At 48.3% G+C, this 21,607-nt stretch overlaps 1 protein-coding gene across 7 annotated transcripts in view; it reads right to left on the reverse strand.

Moving 5' to 3' along the window:
• The window catches only part of APBA2 (amyloid beta precursor protein binding family A member 2), a 217,462-nt gene that overhangs the window by 147,105 nt on the left and 48,750 nt on the right, over positions 1-21,607 (reverse strand). For 2 of the 7 annotated variants that reach the window (XM_012764603.3, XM_012764598.3), the window contains exon 1: positions 2,200-16,876. The exons of 4 other annotated variants lie outside the window; for them this stretch is intronic. The gene's annotated coding sequence lies outside the window, so the exon portion shown is untranslated. Of the gene's footprint in view, positions 1-2,199; positions 16,882-21,607 lie in introns of those variants that run through there. One more of the 7 variants, XM_012764607.3, reaches the window with a different exon arrangement.

Genomic DNA, 21,607 nt, shown 5'->3' on the forward strand with positions numbered 1-21,607 from the left:
ATTTTCACACAGTAACTTGTACATGAATGTTCATAACAGCTTTAGTCATAATAACCCAAAATTGGACATGCAAATGTCCTTCAACAGGTAAACAGTTAAACCAACTACAGTGCATCCCAACAGGGAATACTACTCAGCAATAAAAAGGAATGGACTATTGATAACATGCAACAACTTGAGTGAACCTCAAAGAAATTATGCTGAGTGATAAAAGGCAATCTCAAAAGGACACATACTGCAAGATTTCATTTATATAACATTCATGCTCACACACAGATAAGGAGCACAGAGGTTAGGAACGATGGAATGGTGGGTGTGCACGTAGCTACAAAGGGGTAGCGTGAGGGAGTCCCTTGGTTGTGGTTCAGTCGAATAGCTTGATTGTGGCAGTGGTTACATGAGCCACACATTCAACTGTGCAGAACCATTAATACATACACACATGCAAATTAATGTGGGTATAACTAGTGAAATCTGAGTAGCTTCTGTTGACTAGACCAATAACAATTTCCTGGTTCTACTACTGCCCTGTAGTTACGCAGGCTGTTAACACTACAGGGTGGCTGGGTGAAGGGTGTACAGGACCTCCCTGAACATTTCTTTGCACCTTTCCATGAATAAAAAGTTAGAAAAAAAAAAAAAAGGATACATCAAGTCACACCACAAACATGATGTTGATAAGGACAATGCTTCCTTCAGATTTATATTCTACAACAAGCCTATCTTCTAGGTTACATTGTCAATGAGACCATGGTCACAGTAAGCCCCAGTGAAGCAGACTGTGGCCGGTTTCTCACCCCTTCATGCTGGTGACAAAAGTTAGAGCTGAGTTTGGATCCTGGCTCTGGCACCTGCGGCCATGTGGCCTGGAGCATGCATCAGGAAAGTTCTCACCAATCCTCCACTTCTCATCTGTCAGAGGGGCGGGAGGACTAAATGACATCGTGCAGGTGAGGCCCTCAGCAATGTGCCAAGCACAGGGGAAGGCCCCTCATCTGCTGAGAATCTTAAATGCATCCTCTGCCAGGCCTGGGCTGCATGACTTACTTTCAATTCCCATAGCACCCAAATAACAGGAGCATCTCGGACAAAGGGCATCCCTCCTTCCCAATTCTACAAGGACCTACAAATTGAAAATGCCGTATCACCACATCAGGCCAGAGTCAGACCAAACAAACGAAAAACAGAATTAGAAAAATGTTCTTTAAAATATAAACCTGATAACCAACTAGAAAACTCACACCTACCCTTATTTACTGATGGCTTTGGGCCTGGTCTTGCCTGCCACAGCATCCTGCCAACCTCTTGATTCACCTGCCACCCATCCGGTGCCCCATCTAGAGTTTTCAGCCCTAGACAGTCACAAAGACCTCCTGGGCAGCTTTTAAAACATACTGATATCTGCATGTAAAGCCCCTGTATTGTCTAGGAAGTGGTTAGCGCACCAATTTAAAGAAGACTCTTCAATCACTAGTCTAAGGAGTCAAGGCTGCATGTCATAGTCTCTAGGACAACCTAACAGAATAATAAAGGAACACATACCTAACAAGCTAGTGGGGGAGGGATGGAAAAATAAAGCTACTTTATTTTTAAAAGGCAAGAAAGCTATCAAACATGAGTAGGATCATGTCAAAAGGACCCAGGGGCACCAGGCGTGGTGGCTCATGCTTGTAATCCCAGCACTTTGGGAGGCTAAGGTGGGAGGATCCTTTGAGGCCAGGAGTTGAAGACAAGCCTGGGCAACTTAGAAAGACCCCATCTAAACAAACAAATAGAAAAATTAGCTAAGCATGGTGGCGTATGTTTATAGTCTCAGCTACTCGGGAGGCTGAGGCAGGAGGATCACCTGAGCCCAGGAGTTTGAGATTACAGTGAGCTATGATGATGCCACTGCACTCCACACTGGGCAACAGAGTAAGACTGACCCTGTCTCAATAACAACAACAACAACAAAAGGTCTTAGGGGCCAAGCTGAAGATACTCCCACTAGCCAAAGGTAGAACAATTCAACACCAATAAGGATAATGATTGCCACGATAATGATTGAAACCTATCAAATATGCTCAAGCCCATGAGTTGAGAATGACAGTTCTAAAATAAGCAAAAACAAAACACAAATTGGTCACCCTTGGAAGGTCTTGGGAAACAAATTCATCATCCTCACGACTGGGAAATGAAGTGAAAGAATCACATGCTCACCCTGCCTCCTCTCTACGAACTGTCCCACTGGGTGATCACATAATGGATGTGGGGAGGTATCTCTTTATAGAAGCATTCCAGCTGAGAAGTGAAAAAGAAATGATAGAATTAGAATATCACTTCATTTAAAAATATGTTTTTAGAAGATACTGACATCCAGGACCTGTAACCCAGACCAGTTAAATCCGAATCTCCAGGAATAGGGCCCAGGCACCTGTGCTTTCAAAACACCCTCCAGGGGGCTGGAACGTGCAACCAGAGTGGAGAATTGCTGGGTGTCCCTTCAATTTCCTGATGCTTTCACCTGCAACAAACTCTCCTTCCGCCTGCCTCATCGCCTGCCCTGCAGCTCCTTACCAAAAGACACTCGGTGATTCACATCCAGCTCAGAGCCCACTTCCTCCAAGAAGACTCCCTTGATTTTCCACAGAGCTGAACTGAGTGGCTTTCCCACCTTTACCCAGATATACCTTAGGCACCACACAGTTCCCCTGCCGTCAGTGGGGATGATGTTCAGTGAACGTATCAGTTGCTCGGGCATTGCCTCAATGTGCTTGTGCAGTGCTCATCACCTCTAAGCCTCCCTCATGTCTGTCTGCAGCCAATTCCCGCTTACGTCCCCAGACCCGGGCAACCACTCATTTGCTTCCTGTCCCTATAATTAGGCCTTTTCTAGAAACATCCTATAAATGGAATTGTACAACATGTAGTCTTTCGTGTCTGGCTTCTTTCGCTCAGCATAATGTTTTTGAGTGAGCTAGGTATTTTTAAATGTACATGGGGATTTGGTATTTAAAGGAATCCTGGATGAATCCATCCATAAGCAAATGAATCATTTCCCAGTGTGATTCATCCTCTCCCCACTTCTTTATTGTGTAAGAATGATGTTTGCATCCTGGCTCCTATGGGCCCAGCTGGCTCCCAGGGGTGGTCTGAATCCCGGTCCATGCGATTGGTTTGGCGTGACTGGGGCAGAGCTGCCGGGCCATGGTTCTCACTCCAACTTTGTCCATTTACATCACAAACTGATCCAGCGCCTGACGCCTGGGTTCCCAAAGGGTGAGCCTAGGAGGGTCTGAGAATCCATCCGCACGCTCAGCACTGCTGGAAGACCACCTGCACGCTGTGTTCCAACAAGGACGTCTAAGGTATACAAATGTCGTGTGACTATGAAAATTCAAAACACCCTAATGGAAACTTGTCCTCATGAGGCTTTCTAGCTCCCACAGAAAGGAAGCTTCACACAGGCAGACGCTTCCTCTGCTTCTCTGCTGTACGCTCCGTGATCTCTACACACCAGGGGCAGTCCATGAAGATTGCTTAAACGTGGAAAATGCTGAAGCTAAACATAGTACGCAGGCACTGTATTAGTCTGCTAGAGCTGCCATAACAAAGTACCGCAGGTTGAGTGGCTTAAACAACAGAAATTTATTTTTTCACAGCCTGGATGTTGGAAGTCCAAGATCAAGAGGCCACCAGAGTTGGTTTCTCCTTGACTTGTACGTGGCTGTCATCTCCCTGTGTATTTACATGGTCGTCCTTCTGTGTATTGTGCCTGTCTATGTCCAAATCCCTTCTTATTAGGACATCAGCCAGACTGGATTACGTCACCTTAATGGTCTCAGTTTAACTCAATTACCCTGTAAGTACCTATCTCCAAAGACAGTCACATTGAGGTACTGGGGGTTACTGGGGGTTAAGACTCCAACGAATTAATTTGGGAGAAGCATAGCTCAGCCCATAACAGAGACTGAAGATATAATGCTCTCTACTTTTTTGTATATTTTTTAAGTTCTATAGTGGAAAGGTACACTTAAGATGAAAAAAGATTTGCTTAATGAATAGTTGTTGAACAAGCAAAGCAGTCCTATAATAAAAACAAGACTATAGTCAAGTGGTGAAAGTCTTAGAAATTTTCTGATCTTAAAAAGTCATTTCTGCACTCAAAAAACAATGTTTGGAGTAACTACTAAAAACACTGACCCTCCTACTTTGGAAGTATAATGAGGTCCACAGAGTCTGGACTTGTCTACCGAAATCTAAACGGGCTCTGGATTTGATAAGCGCTGGACAACACCGAGGCCATTACATCCGAGCAGAGCTGCAGGGTTCACGAGTCCTCATCAGCTTCAGCCCCACGGGGGCAGGCCAAGGGCAAGCACAAGTCAGAGCAATGTGCTGCTGGCCAGGGAAACCAGTAACATCTGGTAATCAACTCTTCAGCAAGAGACTTACCTACAGAAAAATGTAGCTCATTAGCCAAGTCTCAAAACTCTCTGAGGTCTTAAGCACATGCAATTATCCCCAAATGCTACATTTCCATCTTAACCTATGTTTGCACTTAACACACATTTCAGGTTCCTTCTCGATTGGTCAGGATAGGATAGGCTGTGCTGTGGTAACAAACGACTCCTAAGTCACAGCACCTCCGCCCAGGAATACTTTCTGTCTTGCTCACTCAGAGTCTACCGTGAGTCAAGGGCAAAGGACAGCCACTTTGATATTACGGCCCCTCCTCCTCAGCATGTGCTTCCAAGGTCATGTGAGTAGGAAAGGGACGGAGGGGTCAGTCTCCTAAAGCTTCTACCTGTAGGTCACTTTTGCTCACATCTCATTGGCCGAAGCAACTCACGTGGTCATATCTAAGTTTGAGGAAGGAGAGAAGCACAATCCTCTCATGTGTCCAGAAGGGAGAGCATCAAAAATGCCAGGAGCTGGCACAAATGTCAGCCACTTCTGCAAAGGTGCCACAGCAAGGGACATGTCCTTCAAATGTTCCCCCGCCTGTCTTGGCTTCTCAGACTTCAACCCCGTAGCAGCAGGACACAGAAAGGGAAAATGTGGTGGGCTTGGTTCAGCACAGGCCACACATAAAACCAGATGGAGCTCCCTCCCAGTTCGGGGACAGCATCCTGGATACATGGTATTCCCACAGAAGCCACCAAAGCAGCGTGGAGGAGGCCTGTTCTGCAGGTACAGTGTCCCCACCACAAATCTGATCTGCATTGAGCAGCACACCCCTTTACCCTCTTAAATAGCCCTGCAAGCGTGCCTCCCCTGCCACAGTTCTCCTGCTCCCAAGCCACAGTGCTCACAAACAGGGGAAGATGCTCCATGCCACGGAGCATCAGGGTAATGCCAATCAAAACCACAGTGGGATGCTGCCTCACTCCCACTAGGAAAGCCGCTACTGAAAAACCAGAAAAGAACAAGTAGTGGTGAGGACATGGAGAAACTGGAACCCTTGTACACTGGGGGTGGGAAGGGGAAATGGTGCAGCCCCTGTGGAAAATGGCATGGTGCTTCCTCAAATAATTAAAAATAGGATTACCACATGATCTAGCAATTCCACTTCTGAGTGGAATTGTATCTAAAGGAATTGAAATCACAGACTCACAGAGATATCTGTACATTCATGTTCATAGCAGTATTATTCATAGTAGCCAAACGGAGGAAACAACCCAAGTTCCACTGACAGATGAATGGATAAGAAAAACGTGCTGTATTCATACATTGGAATATTAATTAGTCTTTAAAAAGGAGATTCTGACACATGCTACAGCATGCACGAGCCTTAAGGACATTATGCTAAGTGAAACAAGCCAGTCACAAAAGCACAAATACTGTGTGATTCCATTCATACGAGGTACCTAGAGTAGTCAAGATGATAGAGACAAAAAAGTAGGACATGGATGCCAGGCGTTGGTGGGGGGAGGAATGGGGAGTTACTGTTTACCACACAGAGTCTCAGTTGTGCAAGATGAAAAAGTTCTGGAGACAGACGGTGGTGATGGTTGCACAACACTGTGAATGTACTTAATGCTACTCAACTGTGTACTTGAAATGGTTCAGATGGTAAATTTCATGTTATGTGTATTTTACACAATTTTTAAAAATTAGAACTTTTTAACTAAAAAAAGTTTATAGTGGCTCCCATGATCCAGTGGATAAAGTCCAAATATATAAAGTTGTGACTTAAAGCCTTCTAAAACCTGGCTATCACCTGCCTCCATCCAGACACTAGATGTCCCCTGACCACACCTAGACTCCTCCTGCCTCCACACCTTTCTTCACATAGTTCCTCCTGCGTGGGACCCCCTCCCCACCTGTTCTCCCCTCTTGCATCTAAATCCAGCCTGGGTGCCTACAGCACTCCCACTTTGTAAAACACCATGCTGTGTGGCTGCATACACCACCCCCTGCCTAACCACTGGACAGCAAGTCACCAGAGGCAGGGAGGGCTCTAGCCCTCTAGCCCTCCCCTTTCTGTTACCACAGCACCTAGCATGATACCCCACATGTGGTAACTAAACCATATTAACCCTTTGCTGCTAATGATGGCCAATTTGATCATGACAACTACAAACCAAAGACCCAAATCCTTAAACCAGAGCCGCACCCAATCTGCCGACCAGAGCTGCATACAACCCCCTAGTCTTGTTAATATGCTGGTTCTGAGTCAGCAGAGCTGGGGTGGGGCCTGAGACTCTGCATTTCCCACAGCTCGTCCATGGTTACTAAGCTACTGTCCAAGCCCATGCTTGGAGTAGCAAGTAGCCAGAAGACAGCACCAACACCTCCGCTCAAGCACCAGTTTCTGTCCCAAACATGCCTCATGGCATGGAATTGTGCCCACTGCCCAACACCACAGCTCTGCCCTCAGGGAGCCCACGAGGGCCAGCAAGCCTCCCTAGGCACCTGGGTAGTGTTTTGGGCAATACCCTTTTCTAATTCAATTCACTCACGTGCTCCTGCAGATGGAACCAGCTTTTTTTATTTAACTTCATTGTCATCTACAGTTAAATCAGTGACTATAAACAGGTTTCTTAGACCCTCTTAACTACCCATAAGAAATCCACAAAAGATGCATTTCCCTGAATAGAGCAGGTGGGCAGCTATAATAAAATTTCTTTAATAGAGCTGATGTTCCTCCTGGGGTAATTTAAATAAGCCACAATGGTGCAATCATTAAAATTAATTATAAGAGCCTAAAAAAGCCACAAGATGGGAATAAGACAGGATTCCAGTCCTGGCTCTCCCGTGAATTCACTGGCGTAACCTTAGCTAGGCCTTTAAGCTCTGTATAGTTCAGGTTTTTCATCTCTGAGTATGGTGGAGAAAGGCATGGCTTACAGACTCTAGGGACCCACAGGCAGGTCAGGAAGTAAATTTATTGGGTGGCACCAAAATTTTAAAAACAAAATAGAAGGGTATACAAAATGCATCACCTCTAATGAGTGTATGAAGTCATTTCCTGAAACTTCTGTTTGAGATCTATAACGACATTTGTCCTAGGTGGTAAAAGTAAAATGTACTTTCTACTGTGGTTGAAAAATCACAATGTCCAAAAAAGATCTACATTTCTAGGTTCTGTTCATTGCAACACATACCCACAGCTGAGCACAGTGTCAGAAAGGCCCAGGGACTGAGTTAGCCATGGCAGCAGGGATGGGCTGCTGTGCCTCTGGCCGGCTCAGTGTGGAGGAAACGAAGCCTGCCAGTCAGTGCCCACATGCACGCTACCCTCATGGCCAGAGCCAGGGCCCCTTCCTGGTTGGAAATCCACAAAGGCCAATCAACCAAGTCTAAGAAAGGTCCCAGGGTTCTGAAGGCGTAGGGGCAGACTATACCCCAGGTAACGGCTGGGACTAGGGTGAGGCGAGTGAGGGATCCAGGGTGCAAAATTAAAGGAAGCCCTTGCCCCTAAATGTAGCCTATGCACTTGCACCAGCCTGCCAGCAAGCGCCCTTTTAGAGCAGGTGCTGGGGCCTGGGAAACTGAGACCAAGACCCCTGAGCTTCCCAGACCTTCGCTCTGAACGGGGCGCAGACAGCATCACTCAGTACGTCACAGAGTTAATGCAGATGTGCTTGTGCATGGCACACAGGTTACCAGCGCAGGGATGTGGGTCAGCACCAAAGCCTGCAGAAGGCTCTCAGAGAAGGGAACATGTGAATTGACACTAATAAGGTGATAAATTTAGCCAGGCAGGTTTTTGCAGGATACAGTTTTAGGAAATAAAGTCAGAGATGAAAGAGTTGAGCAGGGGCATCCAGCTTTTACTCTGAGTGGGCTGGGGGCACTGAAGGGTTCTGGACCAAGGAATAACCTTCTTTAAATTCTTAGGCAGCAACCCAGCTCCTGAGCAGACACAGACTGGGGTGGGAAGTGGTAGGGTCCAAACAGGACCCTGTCAGGAGGCTGGAGCAACAATCGGGGGGGGGGCAGATGAATAGGACCACATGGCACCAGTGCAGGTCATGGGTGACCAGGGACAGGATCTTGGAACAGACCAGATGTGGGATTGCAGAGAGACAGGGGTCAAGGTTGGCTCCGAGTCCATGGTCTATGCATCTGGAAGGATGCAGCTGCCATTTACTGAGATGGGGAGATTAGGCTTGGGAGGGATAGTCAGGGGCAGTGTGGCACCTTTTACGTTGGGATGTCCTTCAGACGCCCAAGGGAAGATGGCGTGTGGGCAATCAGATATACAAGTCTCGAGTTCAGGAGAGAAGTCAGCACTGAGATGTGAATTCTCAGATGTGGAGTTCTTCAGCCACCCCAGGATGGTATGGTGAGTGTGGATTGCACAGAGAAGAGGTGCATGGCTTGACCCTAGGGACATGCCAACACTGAGAGGTCAGTAAGAGGACTTGGCAAAGTCCAGCAGAGCAGGAAGAAAATCCCAGGCACAGGGCACCCTGGAAGCCAAGGGAAGAAAGGATTTCTTGGGGGCGGGAGAGGAAACTGTGCCAAACGCTGCCACCAGGCAAGCGAGAAGAGGACTGAGAAGGGAGCGCTGGATCTGGAGCCTGGGAGCTCTCAGTGACCTTCATGGGGGCAGTTCTGGCGTTAAGAGCATCAGCAGAAGTGTCAGTAGAAGGGACAAAAGTCCAACTGGAACGGGTATAAGAGAGCAATGGAGAAAGCCAGTGTAGACGACTCTTTCCAGAAGTTCTACAGCAAAACAAAGCACAAAAATAGGACAGTAGCAGGAGGCAGAAGTAGGAGCAAGAGACCTTTTTTCTCTTTCCTAGCATGAGAGAGGAAGGCAGCTGTTCGAATGTGCAGGCAACGGTCCAACAGGCAGCAGGAAATGGCGCTGCAGGGCAGAGTGAAGTTGAGGGGTGGCATCTGGTGCTAAAGTAAGGAGGGGGTGACTTTTGAGCCAGATCCATGTTATTTCCAGTCTTGGGAGGAGAGGAGACGGCACAGACGCCAGTGGGGAGTGATGTGAGAGTGGGAGTCTGAACCAGCCATATGGGTCCTCATTTCATCAAACTTCTGGAACCTGCCAGGCCCAGATGGAGTGTGGGATCCCAGGCTAAGGGAGACATTACGACCTCCAGGCCCCAAGGGAACAGCAGAGTCATGAAGTGACCATGAAGACCTGTGTGTTCTTCCCTTCCCTGACGAAGTTCAACATTTGCATCACACAAAGAGCATGGACTCGGGCTCTGAAGATACAAACATTAGCCCATTTTTATCAGCTGCTTGAAGTTGGCAAAAATCACATCATTGCTGCAAGTTATCAGTTTCTCTATCTGTGCAATGGAGACAGTGATTCTCGCTTTCCTCGAGATTGCTGGGAAGATAAGTACGTGTCAAAGTTCTCAGTTAATGAAGATTCAAGTTGTAGGAGCACAGTAAAATATCACTTTTATAGAGTTTGACAACATGTAAAACAAGATATACCATCTAGGTATATACACAGAGGAAATATGTAAAAGTGTGCCTCCGAAAAATAAACAGTCTTCAGTTTACTGGGTGTCACAAGGGTGACTGGGGAGGTGTATTCGTGGAGGATTGAATTGTATTTGCACATGTCTTATTTCTCAAACCAGGTGGTAGGTACCCAGATGTTTCTCCTATTATTCTCTGTATTTTTTGTGTACCTGGAAAATATTCTTTCAGCCTTCCAAGTGGTTTTGTCATTCCTGTTTATGCAGTTGTCCAAGTTTTCCTTCCTACTGTGGGACGTGCGGACATGATTACCATGTGTGACCAGGAGCATGGGCCCAGGGCTCGGCTATCAGGTGGGACCATGCATTCCAAAAAGCAAGGGGAGATAGGTATGCACACACAGGGTAGTATGCTCACATGCATCTCCCGGCTCTGTCCACTGAAAGGGCCTGAAGAAGCAGTGGCACCTCACTTGCAACAAGCACTCTCACACCCAGACCTTGATTTCTAAATATCATTCTCCAATAAAAAGAAGCAGGGATCCTTGGAGAAATGGCTAATGCCAGGGCTGGGGTAGGAAAAACTTGAGATGTTCCTGAGCATCTTGTGCCAGAAAGTGAGGAGGTACAGTCGTCCCTCAGTACCCATAAGAGATTGGTTCCAGGACTTCCTGCAGATTCCCAAATCCACGGATGCTCAAGTCCCTGATATAAAATGGTGTAGGATTTGCATGTAATCAGTGCAAATCCTCCTGTATGCTTTAAATCCTCTCTAGGTTATGCATAATACCCACTATGGTGGAAATGTGATTTAAATAAGTTGTTATATAATATTGTTTAGAGAATAATGACAAGAAAAGAAGTCTGTTGAGTAGAGACACAACCATCCGTTTTTCCCCCAATATTTTCAACCTGAGATTTGTTGAATCCACAGGTGCAGAACCCACGGATACAAGGGCCAACTGTACTCAAAAAACAAAAAGGTAAGGATTTGTCAAGGGGACACAAGAGGCAACCTGAAAGAACTCCCCATGGTCGAAGGTGAAACAATTTGAGCAAGAAAATAAATAACATAGTACTGGATTGTAAAGCAAAGTATAAAATAAATATCCATGAGTCCATATTGATATAAATAAATGTTAGAATAAGTAAATAAGTAAATGGGGGAGAACAGACAAGTCTCTCATAGAGAAAAATTCTGAACAATTTATATATATACTCCCCCATTAAGAAAATGGAATACAACTTCCCACTCCTTAAGTGTGGGCTATGAATAGTGACTTCCTTCTAAAGAGAACTAGGAAGGGGGGACTGATTTTACATCAGCCGAGTGCTTGATGTCAGCATCAATAGCGATAAATCATGTTGATATGTAATATTAATACGATATGTTGAAAATGCCACTTAACCTCTGTGGTTTTCCTCCCAAAACGCCATAACCCCAACCTAACCATGAAGAAAACATTAGATAATTCCAAATTGAGGGCCATTCTACAAAGTACCAGACCTGTACTCCTGAGAACTATCAAGGTCATTAAAAACAAGGATAGTTAGGCTGGCCACAGTGGCGCATGCCTGTAATCCTAGCACTTTGGAAAGCTGAGGCAGGAGGATCACTTGAGGTCAGGAGTTTGAGACCAGCCTGACCACGATTGAGACCCTGTCTCTGCAAAAAATAGAAAAATTAGCCAGGCATGGTGACACATATCTGTAGTCCCAGCTACTCAGGAGCAAGCATTGCTTGAGCCCAGGAATTTGAGGTTGCAGTGAGTTATGACGGCACCACTGCAATCTAGCCAGGGCAATAGAACAAGACTCTGTTAAAAAAAAAAAAAAAAGAAAGAAAAGAAAAGGTGAAAAACTGTCACAGACCAGAGGAAGCTAAGAAGATACAATGATTAAATGTAATGGAATAGCCTGGATGGGATCCTGGGACAGAAAAAGGACATTAGGTAAAAACTAAGGAAATCAGAATAAACTACAGTTTAGTGAATAGCACTGAACCAATGTTAGCTCCTTAGTTACGCCAAACGTACCATGGTGATATAAGTCACTAACAAGAGAGAACACTGGGAGAAGAGGGTCTAGGAATTCTCTGTACTATCTTTGAAACTCTTCTATAAATCTAAAACTGTTCTAAAATTAAAAGTTTATTAATAACAAAAGCAACACACATATGCCATGAGGGCAGGAACCTCTCCCCAGTGATCCAAAGGGACTGGCTGGTTTATACACCTTCCATGTACCCCAGAAAGGAGCCGAATCTTCTGCAGATACCTGAGGGCCTCTGTCCCTGAAGCCACTCTGGTTCCAACTTGCTGCCTCCGCTGAATTCTGGTCTGCTAGAAGCTCTGCTCCTTGCAAGCATTCCTCTCCCTGATGTACATGAACATGGGCACTCGCGCCATGTTCAAGCCACTCTGTGGCAGGCCTTTCTGTTTCAGGAGCACAGCAGTTGGTAGCACAGCAGTGCACACACTGCAACTGAATGGATGATGTGCTTGGGGTATTTTATTCCTTTACCGCCCTGCCATGCTGCTCAGCCATCCTCTCTCTCCCCTCCTTCTCAGTCTGCTCTTCTCACTTGAACGAGAAACAAAACAAGCAAAACCAAAGCCAAACCCCTGCCATTTCTTGGGCAGAGCCTCTTAACTCTGTGGTGTTTTCTCAAGCTGGACTTGCTGGCTACCCCCAGGTGACACCCTCTTGGCAGCCTCAGCCACCCAGCCCATGCCAGTCCTCAGGAACCTTCCCCATCTCTCACTCAGCAACATTAACCAGGCAGCTACTCTGTGCCTGGCACTGTGGGAGGCACAGGGCATCGAAGATGTCCCCACCACTTAGCTTGTCCACATACTACTGCATCCTCTACCTGTTCGAAGTGACCATCATCAAAGTTGCTGTAAGCTCCCTGAAAGCCAAGATTGCATGGCACAGACAGTATGCACATTTATACCATCCACCTATAATAAGAGAGCCAGTACAGTAAGACCACAAAGCACTGACACACAGAGAACCAAAAAAAAAAAAAAAGAAGAAGAAGAAGAAAAAAGAAGTTGTTATTAAATGTCCCTGGGCACAGGCGTAGGCAGAGAATGCTGCTGAAAACCACAGACAGCAGCAGAACTGTTGACGGCTAGGTGAGGCTGCAGGGACGAAACTGGAAGTGCCAGTGCTTTCAAACAGGCAGTGTCCCCTTCATTTGCCAAGTTCTGAAGTTACATGGGGCAGGGAGCTGAAAAGTTAAGCCCCAAATCTCTAAGATGAAGAGCAGACTTTTCCTCCATTTAGGGGTCCAAAAATTTTAATTTCTTTTATTTTCAAAACTAATCAGAACTTGCCACTGCAAAGGGAAGGAGGATGGGGGTGGGGGAAGTAGCCGCTATGATAAAGAAATAAAAAGTACATGCTGGATGAGCTGGCAAAACAAAAAGAGCCCTGGCCTTGGCCCAAATGTTCCCTCTTATGAGCTGGTGACATGGGCAAAATACTGAACCTCTGTGGGCCTCAGACTCCTCCTCTGTTCTGAAAATGAAATGAAACCACACAAGCAAGTGGCCCCTGAAAACAGTGAAACTCTATGCGTGGGAATGACCAGGTCATCCCCTCTCGATGGTGCAAGGACCCAGATGTCTACGTCCCCGTGTGGAGAACTGTGTTCCCCAGCACCCTGTGAGCAGACAGCAGAGAAACGACTGGGCTCTGTGTCTCGTTATGCTAATTACTCTCTTCGTTCGTTAGTGTTCCCTGGAAAGCTGCTTTATTTATAAGTAAGTTGCCTGACAACAAGTGATGAAGCAAAGGCATGAGTCAGCTTTGAAAATTTCCATTTCAAACATTAGCAATTTAGAGAAAAAACTCATAAATGGACTAGTGTACAGTCCTGGTGCTGAATAGAAAGTCGATCATTAGATCCCAGTGAGATGCACGATGTGCTTTGGGTCTCCGGAGGTGCTTTATGGGGGCTAAAGCAGCCCTGATTTCGACACAAGGCGAGGAGCTCAGATCCCCGGGAGGCTGTGCAGCCTGCCTTTCCATCCCCGACGATGGGGCCAGCCTCCCAGGCCTCTGCTGCCCCAGGCCATGGCGCCGCAGCTGCTCAGAGGGTAGGAAGAAGCCTGCACAAGCCAGGCCTGAGTGCAGCTCAAGGGACCCAGTGCCGATAGCAGGACAGGACAGGACAAACAGGCGGAGACGCTGCTCCCTGCTGGCTCAGACTCCAGCAGAATCAGAGAGAAGGCACTGCCTCTCCAGGGCACGCCAGCCTCTCTGTCCACCTGCACATGCACTGGGCCATGCCCACAAGGACGGACGGTAGATGTGGCCGGCATGTGACCAATACACCCACAGAGGTGAGCAGATCTCTGTGCCAGTTCCAAGGGAGCCGCTGCAGGTCCTGGGTCATCACCCCCTGAATAGCTGCTTTCCATTTCACCAGATGTTTCCCACTAATGGCCTGGTGTTTCTCGTTCCAGAAGAGCAGCAGGCAGAAGCTGTACCTCCCAACAGGTGTGAGTGTACCTGCGGCAGGAAAAAGAAGACTTGGTGCCTGAAATCAGCCCCTGTTATTCATGAATGGAGCCACAGTGCTACAGGACATGGGCGAAATCAGGGCCCAGTGGTGGGAGAGAACAATGGTCAGCCTTGCCACCACTCTGAGGTGTGGCCATGGGTCTCTGTGTTAGCTTCCTGTGGCTGCTGTAACAAGTCACCAAAATCTAGTGACTTCAAAGAACATAAATTTGCTATCTTACAGTTCTGTAGCTCAGAAATCCAACACAGGTCTCCCTGGGCTAAAGTCAAGGTGTCAACTGGACTGGTTCTTTCTGGAGGCTCTAGGCCAGAATCTGTTTCCTTGCCTTTCCAGCTTCTAGAAGCTTCCTTGGCTTGTGGCCCCTTCCTCCAACTTCAAAATGCATCACTCCAACCTCTGCTTCCACATCACATCACCTTCCCCTCTGACTCTGACTCCTCATGTGTCCCTCTTATGACCATCACCATGGTTACACAGGCCCACCCGGATAATCCGGGATAATTTCTCCACCTCAACACCCTTGACTTAATCACATCTGTGAAGTCCCTTCTGCTGTGTAAAGTAACAGATTCACAGGCTCCAGGGACTAGCGTGTAGACAGCTCTGGGGACCATTTTTCTGTCTACCATAGTGTCAGAATGATATGCTCTCTTCAAACTGGAATCCTATCTGCAACAAAACAAAGATCTAAATTAAGAAGATTTAAAAGAAAAACCAAAACTCCTTAGGAATAAACACATGCATGAAGAATACAACTATGTCCCCTGTCCCCCTGCATTACAGCAATCAGCTGTCATCCACCTATTTCAACCGATTATACCAGGTATGCACACAAATGGTCCAACAGCCTGGTTAGGCGGAAACCTCCCAACCTGCAGGCCTGGGGTCCTTCTCTGCACCACGACTCTACTGAACATGCCTATAGATACAGTATGTCCCCTTTGGAGAGTATGCTTCCCCCAGCGATCTTCCTGAGGGGGCAAAACCACAAAAATCAATTAATGTGGTTTGTTACTTTATAATTTCTAGCCACCAGCAACCCTAAACATACATTGAAAACTTTACTTCTCCCTTAATTTACAATGTAAATTTTTCACATCAAACCCCCAAATCCTTCATGCTGACAAAACAGCCCTGACAACATCACCCAGAGTGGTTAGGTGCTTTGGAAAGCTGTAAGAATTGATGTGATTTTAAACATGAACAATCGTCAGTGGCCAAGATCACCCAAGATGTCCTGAGTTACACTTATCCTGCTTCCAACTTGAACTTTGTAATCATCGAGTTAAATACTTACACTCTACTAGTCTTCTTCTGTCTGGTCCGCCCCATTCCAAACAAAACCTCAAGTGTTATAAGGTGCCACATGGATCTGTACGTCCCCTGCTGTTCCTTCCCCATGGCTTTAGCATGCTTGGAAGAAGCATTGGGCTACCCAAGAACAAGGAAGGCCCCATTCTTCAGGGCAAATTTCGAATGAGGAAGCCCGCCAACTCCTTAGGCAAACTGGGGCGAGTCCTCTGTCCAGCCCGGGCCCTCGAGCTCCCAGCTTCTTGAAGCTTCCTCTCCACCTGCTCCTCCAGGTGCCACCAGACTCCAGAACCTACACAGGGCAAGCAACTGGGTGGGACTGTTGCCGCTGCCTGGACTTTTCTCCATGGTACCCTCCCAAACCACAATGGAGCTTTGCATGACCACTTTCATGTTCTTCTCCAATATCGCTTTTTCACACTGAAATCTCAAGCAGAGGCTTCTGCCTGCCCCGTCTCTGCACATACCTCGACACTGTAGAGCCATTCCATTCATTAAGAGCGACTTAGTGCCTCCCACATGCAGAGCAGCACCCCAGGTTACAAAAGGCACAGGTCCTCCTGCCCACTGGGAGCTCACATCCTAGGGGATATCACAGATCAGGCTCAAAGGTGTGTGACCAGTACAATGAAGAGTGAGTCTACAGGTGGCCCTAACGCAGCCTGGGAAGCTAAAGGAGATGCCACGCACAGAGGGAAGGCAAGAGTCTGTCAGGTGGTGGAGACACGGGGGAGGCACCTGGGGCAGACCCTACAGCGTGGGCAATGGCCCGGAGGCAAATCCAAGGACCAGAACAATGTTGGGGGGTGACTGAAGCCTATAGGGTGGCAGGTGACAAGAGGCAGGGTTAGAAGGTGAGCTAAGCTCTTGCACACCGTGATAGGTCTGCACTTGATCCCGACAGCAGTGGCCCAGGGCCTCTGGGTCTGCAGTGGGTGGAGCCCAGGGTGCAGCCACAGCCCAAGGGGGTGGTGGGGAGCGTGGAGGATGGGGGCTGCTGAAGAAGCGAGGGCAGCTGATGAGGAGGAGACCCAGAACACAGTGGGCATCACGTGAGTGCCAAGTGACGAGCTTCCTACCACCCAGGAAGGACACTCTCAGGCCGGGTGAGACATTTGTAGCTCTCACCTCCCAGCTGTGTTACTGAAAGCCCCCCACCCCCACCCCCAGAGCCTCAGTTTCCTAACCAAACAAGACTACACCTCCCAAAAACTATAGGGGTTCACAAGACAGTGCAGGCCAATGTCCTTTGGAAGTCTGAAGGTGCTGGGCACAGCCAGGGGTGTGGCATGGACAATTCCTGCTCATCAATTAGTCTGTGAGTCCCCAGTGTTTCTTGGCCTCCCCAGGCTGGGCCACATGGCCAGTTCCAGCCCATGGAATGTGAGCAGAGGGGACCATGCCTCCTGGATAAAGGCAGGTGAGAGCCATGAGTTCTGTGGCCTGGCCAGAACCAGGAACCAGAGCAGGCAAGCAGCCTTCGGTCTGCCGCACCTTTGGAGCTCACCCAGCCTCAGCTGGACCGGCCAGAAGCCACTAAGGCGGCGAGCGCTCCTGTGGCCTTGGCTAGGGAGCCGTCTCATTCCGAACTGAAATTCTGAACAACTCAAGGCGCTGCATGAGGGAGGAAGGGGGAATTTATAAATTCTTGATTCCATTAGCTTTGCTCTGTAATTTTGGGTGAGTCACAGTGTGTACAAATTAGAGAGCTGAAAACATCTCCGAGCCGGTCTGGCAGAAGCCCCCACTGAGGATGAGGAAACCGAGGTCGCTCAGGCTGCTCCACGGGAAGGAGCGGGCGTGTCCTTCTGGTCTGCACACCTGGGCGTCTCCAGCAGACGGCCACTCTGGTCCAGGGGTGACAGCACCTCCCAAGTCACCTACTGAAGAAGGAGACACACATCTGTCCATGGGTCTAACTTGATGCGGTAGGAAGGGGATGTGCTGGCCACAGCATGGAGGGGACAGGCCAGGGAAGCCTGGACGGGCAGGTATGTCCAAAGACTGACCTCAGGGTGGGTGCAGCCCGCAACACACCATACTAAGTTCCTCCCCAGGAAATGCCAAGAATGACAGCAACAAGGTCACATGTGTTCCTCCCATGGAGACCTCACAGGAAAGGCCAGAAGGCAGGACAGCGGAATCCTCACACAAACTTTTCCTGAGTGGCTCCAGGGCGCCAGATGGCTGCCCCTGGCTCCACCTGCTCAGGCATGCCTTCCCCCCCACCACCCCTATTCTACAGATGAGGAAACTGAGGCACAGCACAGCTATGTAGCTTGCCAGGATTCGAGTACAGGCTGTCTGGCTTCAGAGGCCTGCTCCTAACCATGGCACCCTACCGCCTCCCGCAGTGGTTACTGTAAGGCATGCATGTTCTGAAAGAAGAAAATGTTCCTGGAACGTTTTCAGGAAATGTTCTAGAAACATTCTGGAAACATTCTTCATCATTGGGAAGATGAAGACACTGCACAACCATGTGAATGTACTCACTGCCACAGAACTGTACACTTAAAAATGGCTATGATGATGAATTCTATGTCATATATATTTTACCACAACTAAAAATTTATATACTTGTATCAAAATATCACATGTACCCTAAAAATATGTACAAATATTATGTATCCATAAAAATTAAAAATTAAAAAATTTCAAAAAGCAAGTCCCACATGAAAGTCAAAGTCCAACAGGAAGCGAGGTGGCGGTGCCTGGTCTCATGCACCACCACACGTCCCTTTGGGAGCACCTGTGGTTAAGGATGAAACGAATTTGTTTCAATTCATGTGTATTATTTTCCAAGGGGCTTCCAACTTGTTATGATATAAATACTGTGTGGTTTGGACCTAACTATTAATACTCCAAAAGTAGAGCTGTTAACTAATTTTTTGTTTTTGTTTTTGGTCTAGAGACACCATCAAATTGCTGAGACATCAAGAGTCCCAAGATCTGAGAAAGTCGGGGCACACAAAGCTCGAGAGGACCCTAGAGCTCTGGCTGCTGTTAATGATAAGCAGCTCCAGATCCTCGAAGGCTTCAGGACACCTGCTTATTAGGCGTTGGGGAGAGGCACACACTGCGGCACAAAGGCCACAGGACTGGAGCTGATGGGAGCGAGTCCATGACCTCCACCCACAGTGGGTCCCTGAGACCCAGGAGGGTAAGTGGCTGGTCCCGAGTAACCAGGCATTTAACGGCAGGGCAGGGAGTGAGCAGCGCCAGGAAGCCCTTTCTCTTCCAATGGCCGATCTTTGGGAAGTGAGGGAACCAGAGCCCGGCCCTCCTAGAGCACCCCTGCTCCATCTGGCCCTGCCAGCAACGGTCAGCACCACACACTAAGCACATCCTGCGACATGTGAATTCAGCCATGGCAAAACTGTCATGAGAGGTTTCTGTCCCCCAGAGGACAGTACACCTAAACATGACCGTGTCGATACATTCTCAGATCCTGCCCTTCCTCCCCGGCACAATCTGAATAAGGCGCCCCCAGCCCGTGGGGATCTGGAAGGAGGCAGGAAGTGCCTCGCATCCTAGCTCAGCCCCCCCACATACAGCACCTCTTCTGACGCCCCTCCTGGCAGCATGCTGCCCCCGGCAGAGCACACTGGGTGACAGCTCAGGTGACCTCTGGACCAGTGGCAGGCATGTGGCAGGCCCGCGTCTGACAGACAGCAGAGGTGTACTATCCTAGAGGTACAGCCAGGAAGGTCTGGATAATGCTCTGGAGTTTGTGAATTGCTTTCTCTTTTTGCATAAACAGATTTGTGAGATGCACGTTTCTATTATGTCCATTTCACAGACAGGAGGGATGGGGACTGAGGCTCAGAGAGGCATGGGGCTCCTGGTGGATGCCACTGTCAGCAAGAAGAGGGGTCAGGGACTGTCTCTGCCACTGGACCCTGGTTTCCTACCTGCTCTCATGGGGTCCCTGCCACCTGGCCCCTACCAGCTCTAACCGTCACCCCCAGAGCCTGCAACACACATGCTGTGCAGTCCCCTGTGTGCTTCCCTTCAACTGCCCTCGGGGTCCATCTGCCTGCCGCCTGAGTGCCACAGCCCAGTCTGGGTGCCCAGGGGCTCTGTGGACACTGGCCATTACCAGCCAACTTGCTGCAACCTTGCTCCCCTCTGCGGGGGACGGTAGGTCACAAAGAAGAACAAAGGAGATCGCCAGGCAGGCACCAGCACGTACCTCATGCACAGGCATTCAACCTTATGACTGCAGCTCCTGTAACTTGTGGGAAAAACACTGGCCTCCAAGACACAGACCCTGGACCTGAACCGCCCTCTGATATGACCTCACCAGGTCCACACAGGCTCTGGGACAGGCCTGGCCTGGCTTCTGTCCCTGGCTGTGCGAGGGCGCTTTTCCTGCCCATCGCTTTGTATCCTGGGGTATCACAGCTCCCCGCAAAGCTGGTTGGCAGCTCACAGAAAGAAGCAAGCTGGGGACTGAGTGGACCACGGCTTCCACTTGGAGCATCTTGCTCAAGAACTAAGCATGCACGAGGGCTGGCAGAAAGGGAGCCATGTTGGCAAAGCTGGAAAAGCAAATGCAAAATGCTCACATCTAGCGAACATATACCGGGCAGCTTCTAACACTTCTATCACTGCAAAACCAAACTCTGTTATCTATTTTCTACTAAATTGAAAAACCTCTCAAAAGAAAAACATTTTTCCAGTGGGCCAAAAAGCTTCATTCCTCTACAAGCAATCCAACAAGCATGCCACAAAACAAATCAAGACCTCAAAAATTGATCTGAAGACACACTCTGTCTCCCCACTCTGGAGAGGGAGCACGGTTTCTGCCTGATCATACATTCCGGTTAGCAGAGACGTGCTCTGTATGAATAACCCACTGTTAAAGAATTTGAACTAAAATGGTGTAAAAAGAAGCTAAAGAGAAATTAACCCTTTTCTTCTCTTGGACAATCAGAGGATTCTGATTAGGAACAAGCTCCCTGGCCTCTGCCCTGAACCCCTCCTGTCCCCTCAGCAGAGATCAGGTATTTCTCCTCAACCAGGCTTCACCTTGAATCTGTCCCAGGCTGGACAGATTCAGAGGTTGAGAGCAAGGCCTGGCTGCCTCCTCTGCGCCCCCAACTCCAGTCCTCCCTGCTAGCATCTGCACTGCAACCTTGAACTTCAGCCCCAGCTGGCCTCTGCTCCCCTGGCTAACCCCTCGCGGTCCTAACCCCTTGGACAGCAACTGTCCATCCCAGAGAGGCTCACCCTGTGGCTCGTGGCTTGGCACGTTGGGCTGCCCTGGGCAGTGTGCTCTGCTCTGCTGGCCCTAGGATACCCAAGGGATGAATTAAAAGCCACCTGCCTGGACCCCAAGCTGCAGGTTCCAACTCTCCACCCTTACTACAGAGATTACATGTTACAAAGCCCATAGGCAGTGCTGCACAGTAAGCAAGCACAGGCAGGGCCACAAGCCACATTGGTAGCATGTTAAGAAATATGATTGAGGAATTAATGAAATGTGGCTCATAAGACCATTATTTTATTGTATAACCCAATATTGCTATATTAAAGACAGAAACAGGAGTTGGCAGGGTTTTGCCCTGAAGGAATGTATGGACTCAATGGTTCACTTATTAGAGGCTGCTATCATGGGAGAGCTCTCAAATCTCCGGTAGGGATGTTTTCCAGGAAGGCTTCCCAGTATCTCAAAATCTGTGAGCTTCCCTGTGTCTTGAAAGACAAGACAAGGCAAAAATGGCCCACAGGATGGGAGCCGGAGACAATGAGTGCACTTTGCCCAAAGATATGCCCCGGTGGTTATAAACAACCTGTTTTATTAGAGATGGGCTTCCTGCTCTCTCCTGTCTGTCTACCTTTAAGTCCACAATAACTAATCAAAGACATATAGAGTCAC

The sequence above is a fragment of the Microcebus murinus genome, chromosome 7 (genome assembly GCF_040939455.1).
Source record: "Microcebus murinus isolate Inina chromosome 7, M.murinus_Inina_mat1.0, whole genome shotgun sequence".
Taxonomy (NCBI): Eukaryota; Metazoa; Chordata; class Mammalia; order Primates; family Cheirogaleidae; genus Microcebus; species Microcebus murinus.